Source organism: Limulus polyphemus, unplaced genomic scaffold (assembly GCF_000517525.1).
Source record: "Limulus polyphemus unplaced genomic scaffold, Limulus_polyphemus-2.1.2 Scaffold287, whole genome shotgun sequence".
Lineage (NCBI taxonomy): Eukaryota > Metazoa > Arthropoda > Merostomata > Xiphosura > Limulidae > Limulus > Limulus polyphemus.
The window spans coordinates 696,553-703,470 of NW_013665897.1; positions in this window are offsets into that span (position 1 = coordinate 696,553).

The window sequence follows — 6,918 nt, forward strand, 5'->3', positions numbered from 1 at the left end:
CAGGCAAGATAAACAACAACAAATCAAGGAAAGATGAGGTTTTCGTTCCAATTCATCATATTATTCAGATTTCCGATGTTTTGTTTGTTTGTTTGTAATTAAGCCCAAAGCTACACGTTGGGCTATCTGTGTTCTGCCCACCACGGGTATCGAAACCCGGTTTCTAGCGTTGTAAGTCCGCAGACATACAGCTGTGCCACAGGGGGGGGGGGGGGCGGACTTTCGATGCATTTTCATAAAAGTGAACTTAAAGGATGTATGAATCAAACGGATTTATTGATACAAGAGTTTAATTTAGTTACACTTTATAGCGTAAATTACAAAAGTACACTACTTTAACAAACATAATTTCACGTATTAGGAAATGTATTTTTTACACCTGTTAAACCTTAAAATGTTTTATCACGGAGAGTTTCGCCTTTTCTCTGGGTCTCCACGAAGAGCGTTGACCTTTAGGGCTCTAAAACCCTTATGACATCCTTATTTCTGTCTCCCCTCAAAACACAATAAAATAAAAACTTAATCCTACGCCTATGTGTGTTATATGATTTTGTTATTGTCTTCTTCGTCTATTTATGCATACTGTGAAATGTTTTTAGCAGTTTTTCCAATAACAACGCCATTGTTATACTAAGAACTCCCACAAGATCAAATTAGATACATCACACAACAAGAATTCCGATTATTGTTTTTTATGCTTTGCCATTATTATGTTTGCTTCATCTGCATTTATTTCTTATGCGTCAGCTTGTGCTGAAAATATAATTACTGTGACTCTAATTAGTGTATGTACCCGAAGCTTGAGTAGCCAGTCACGTCATAACTTGCTGTCATTTTGTGCAACGAGAAATCTTATACACTCAAGCTAAACGTTGTCTCGCCATTACAACGCTCTGAAAAATGTTGACTCATGACCTTGAAAGTAATATATTATCGCGCAGTGTATTGGACAGTTAATTGTATGTTTATTAGACTAAGTTGAAACCGAAGTACCTGAGCCATTTGAAACGCCTTTCCTGCGATTAAATTGCATAACACGATATTGAAATTAATTACGTAAATAATTAAAAGGAATTTTGTTGTAATTATTCTAAGTCAGAGAATGATATTCATGTTTTACTTCTTATTAGGTATTTTTCGAAACATCAAATCCCTGCTATAGATATTCTATATATACACTGAGGGTATTTGTTTTCTTAGTACTGTCAAAGAAAATAAAGCCGTAGAAGGTTTAGAATTTCTAAGGTGTGAAATTTATTGCGTTTCACTGATCCATCAAGGTTTCTATGTGAAGTATATCGTTTCTTTGATGTTCCTAGCAGGCCTGGCATGGCAATCTGAGGGTCACGGGTTCGAATCCTCGTTACACCAAACATGCTAGCCCTTTCAGCCGTGGGGGCATTATAATGTGACGGTCAATCCCACTATTCGTTGGTAAAAGAGTAGCTCAAGAGTTGGCGGTGGGTGGTGATGACTAGCTACCCTCCCTCTAGTCTTACACTGCTAAATTAGGGACGGCTAGCGCAGATAGCCCTAGTGTAGCTTTGCGCGAAATTCAAAACAATCAAATGTTCCTTGCAGGTCTACACACCTGACCTCTACCGATTAAATTTGATACTTCTGTTGGTCGTGCTTCCCTTGTTGCAAAATCCGAATTATGAAGCAGAATAGAACGTGTTTGTCCATTATCGTATATAGAAGTTTTATCATAGTTCTGTCATTTTATTCTTTAGCAATCGTATCCAGTTTTACACTTATCTACATGCTATAAAAATTAACTCAAGGCAATATCTTACAGTTCTTTTCTTCTTGAATCTGGCTTTCAAATTTTGAGAACTGAGCCAACTCGTGAATCTAACATCTTCTAAATAAAAGAAAATAATCGTTTCCATTAAACCATAATTTTATGTTATTTTACGTCACATTCATATTACCACACTAAATTTGTAACTCGACTACTGATCATTTGTTGGTACAAATTAATTTTTTCTGGCTTATTCAACCAATTTCTCCATTGTCGGGATATCACTTACTAAGTTGGAATGCTGAACTTGGGATCAACTTTCGGATAAAGTAGCTTGACAGTAGTTCTTGTGATGGTTAACAACGTTGTAATAACTTGTGAATTATTTTTATTCATAAGCGGCAACTCATAACAATATATGTACTGTACTGTATAAGTTTATGTATTACTGTGTGTTCGTTTGCTGAAAATCATAACATAGCTATCATAAATCAAAACTGATACTTAACTGAATGATTCGAAACCCTAACTGTTTATGTTACACATCCTGGCTATCATAAATCAAAACTGATACTTAACTGAATGATTCGAAACCCTAACTGTTTATGTTACACATCCCTTACCCTTTACTTGTTTGTGGATTAATCATAAATGGTAATTCATTCCATTTTTCTAAATTAAAAAACAATTCGAAATCCTATTTCTACAGTTAATAATATATAACAAGCATTTGAACTGCTTATAATTTTGTATATTTGAGTTAAAGCTCAAGTTGTATTAAGAACAAAAAATGGATTAAGTAGGGTCAATCAATATAGCACTCGATTGTAGTATTCATATTAACAACCGTGACTGGTCTAGTACACAAAGTATAGCAGACTGCAAAGGGGTTCAGTAGACTTGTGGCATATTAGCAAATACATTTTATTATTCAAGGGTTTGATTAAGTGTGATTAATGTATTGTTGTGCTTTACAAAGGGGACACGATCAGCAATTAATGGCATTAGTTTAATTATTAATGGTATTTTTGATTACATATTCTTTTTTTTTGTGACTAGGGGTCCTGCAATAAATAAAGTCATGGGCCCACAAGAATGTTGTGCATAAATAGTTTAGGAAAATGTGTTGAAAAAACAGATGGAGCCCGTGTTCCCACACCGGAAATTTTAGGGTTAAAAGTTCGAATAAACCGAATATAGAATTATAGTATATATATAAATAGTTTTTATACACGTCCTCAAACTTTCAAAACAGTGATTTGTTAGTTAAGTATCACGACTTTCAAAAATAGATGACACACATTGTAAAATATTGTAAAAAATATGCTGAAAGTTTATACTGCCGATGGCAATTATATCAGCAGGAATCATAAAAACAACCGTACTCGTTTTCGACGGATGTCAGAGGTCATGGAGTCTTACTAGAACAAGTTTTCAGGTTAGGCTAACTGTGTAATTGTTTCGAAATACTCTGACAATTTACTAAAAGAAAGAAAAGAAAAAAAAACGAGATAATATATTGGTCTTTCTGTCCCTCTTATTTTATATACTTTTAACAATGTTGTATTTCATGATTAAGGTGAAGGACCTCCTTAAACTACTTCGCAGTCGTTTAACCGTCAATGAATTTAGACCAAATGTCACGTTCAGGGTAAAGGGGAATTTATTTCAAAAGCATTCATAGCAATATCAACATCATGTGAAAAGGGAATTATTAGTATCGTCTTATATCGGAAAAGGCCCGGCATGGCCAGGTGGTTAGGGCGCTCGACTCGCAGTTTGCGGGTCGCGGGTTCGAATCCCCGTCACACCAAACATGTTCGCCCTTTCAGCCGTGGGGGCGTTATAATGTGACGGTCAATCCCACTATTCGTTGGTAAAAAAGTGGCCCAAGAGTTAGCGGTGGGTGGTGATGACTAGCTGCCTTCCCTCTAGTCTTACACTGCTAAATTAAGGACGGTTAGCGCAGATAGCCCTCGTGTAGCTTTGCGCGAAATTCAAAAACAAACAAAATATCGGAAATAGGTTTTATTATTCGCTTGTGAACTTCTTTGAGATCGCTTGTGAACTTCTTTGAGATTTTATTGTGTATGTATGTTTCTTTTGTATTACTGCTGCTTTGATTTTTAAGACAACATCTAGTGTTTTATAAATGTGGGAGTAAATCCAGTTCGTATAACTTGATAATTAATAACAATAACAATTAATAACAATTTCTAAATAAATATTATTAAAAAATAATATTTATTCATAATTGCATACTTTACGGTATAAAGAGTTTTGTAATCTTCATAATACCTTATAAATTATCTCGAGAGGTAAAATGTGTTTATTTATAAAGAAGAATGTTCAAGTTTAATATTTTTAAGTAAACCAGTCATTAATTCGTATTATACACGAATTATTGTTATTGTTGTTTTAGCGTAAAGCTACACAGTGAGCTATGTGCACTCTGTCCTTCCAGGTGAATCAAACCCCGGATTTTAACGTTTTAAGTTCGTAAACATACCGCTGAACCACCAGAGAATAAACACGGGATATTGAAAAAACTACGCACCACCATAATATTTCTAAATCGCTCTTACTGTTATTTTTGTAAGTCATATATGTGTTTTACTAGCTGTTTATTGCCCCCAAGTGGCATAGCGGTATGTCTTCAGAGTTACAACGCTAGAAACCGGGTTTCGTTACCCATGGTGAGCAGAGCACAGAGAACCCATTGTGTAACTTTTATGCTTAATATTAATACAAACAAACAAGCTGTTTATTTTTTCTTTCACAATAATTGGTTGGAAAGTGATTAAACTTGTAAAAATGTGTGGAAGTGATCCTGTTGAATGAGTGTCCTGGATTGAGCCAGTGGCAACCCACCACAGAGTTAACTCGAAGCATCGTGGACGAGTCTCCTTTTTCTCACATAAGATGTGGTCGTTTTCTCGCCAAGTTTCATGAACATGGTTCTGTAACCGATCTCTAATGGGGTAAAAGACCTTCTACAACTAATGAAGATCTTTCGGACAAAGAGACAGATCGTATCTTAGCACGAAAAACAGAATGAATCCAAAAGAAGCGTGATCCGAATTCTGAAGCAATATCACTTCCATTCTTATAAGCTAACATGTCCTGAAGTTTATAGGAGGATCATCTTGACTGCCATGTGGAGTTTTGTGAATGGCTCATGCTCCTAGTAGAAAGCAATAGATTCTATGACGAGAAGGTGTTTTGAACTGTTGAGGCAACTTTTTTTCGTCATCGGTGAAATGAACCGCCACAGTTGCTAAAATTAGTCCCAAGAAATTCACAGTGGGTTGTAGGAACCAATGACCAGGGAGCATATAGACTGATAGTTTGGTGTGGTCTAATAGGATGGCATGTTGCTGACTTGTTTCTCATTAACGAGACACCAACTAGTGAAGGCTAATTAGAGCTTTTGTAGGAACATTTGGCTCCAGAAGAAATGTAGTTTCAGTAGGATGGTGCGTTATTACAGTATTCTTTGGATGTCGCTTTTCCCGATAGAGGAGTAGGGTATCATTGGCCAGTGGCATTGACTGCACGCTCACCTAATCTTACGCCGTTAAACTTTTTTTTTGGGGGGGGGGGAGATTTATAAGAACAGTTGACAATTGTCGCACGGTTCAACAACTTGGAAGATTTAAAGAAGAGAATTACAAGAGTCTGTGGAACCGTAGTACCACAGATTATTTGAAACGAGAGTTGTCTCAACCTGAGAGAAAGGGGGTGTTGTGTGAGATATCAACAGTACGGATTTCGAACGTGGTCGTGCATGAGTTTTGGATAACCCTGTATTATCATTAAAAAAATGTCAGTCGTGTACTTTTCTAAATGCATATAGCTGAACGGAAGACCTAATATACTTTTCTCGCTTTTGATATTGTTATTTCTATTTAGAAAAGAAATTAAATAAACTTAATCATAACAAAATGTCCTTAAACATATATACGTTACTATAGAATATCACTTACTGTATAACAAATGCGACCCTAACATGCACATGTCACATAAAATTGGCCCTTTCTTGGGTCACATTTCAGGAGGAATTTTCCGACAAGATATTCTTCTATTTTGCAATTGTAAAAGCATGCAAGGCATATCATTTTAATGTTCTAATGAAAAAGATATCTGAAGCAAAGAATAGCGTGATTTCAGTAGGGAAACAACAGGCACACAAGAAGGTAATGAAGAAAGTTAAACAGCTTGTCACCAGAAGTAACCAAAGAACGCAGCACACCAGTGCAGATAAAGAAGAAACATCCCTTAGAAATGCACACTAGATAATTCAAATGGACTGAAGTCCACAAGAGGCATGCTCACAAGCTTTTCTAGATGCATATAGCTGAACGGAAGACCTAATATTTGAAAGATGTACGAACTGTATCTGGAACATGATGAATAGAAGTATGTCCATTGTATTAGATGACGCAAATTTTAAATGTCTGCATAAGTTCAGGCAATTTATTAACGTCATGTTCGCAATACAAGATTTAAAAAATAGTATAAATCATGCCATGAACGTTTTTTTTTCAAGGGACTTATATTTGCAGGTTACAGTTAAAATAACAAGACAATTCAGAGAGTTGTGAAAAATAACAATAAAAACTACATACTAAAAGGATTACGAAAAAACATCACTACACAGAGAGGAAATACAGTACACTGTGGTTGTCATTAAGGTATTGCTCCATCAAAACAAAACATCCAGCCATATGTCCAAGATACCATGCAAATATTCATGGATAGCACTTCCAGACATCCCTCGTGGACAGGTGCCTATTTTGGTACATGCATGCGCAAGTGCCTATTTTCTTACACGCACGCGCAGGTGCTTAATTTGGTACATGTGCACGCAGGTGCCTATTTTCGTACATGTGTGAGCAGGTGCTTAATTTCGTACAAGCAAGCGCAGGTGCGTAATTTGGTACATGCGTTTATTTTGGTACATGCGCGTGCAGGTGCCTATTTTGGTGCATGCACGCGCATGGTGCCCTTTTTTAGTACATGGCGCGCGCAGGTGGCTATTTTTGTACATGCGCGCGCAGGTGTCTATTTTCGTACATGCGCGCGCAGGTGTCTATTTTCGTACATGCGCGCGTAGGTTCGTATTTTGGTACATGCGCGCGCAGGTATCTTTTTTCGACATGCGCGCGCAGGTG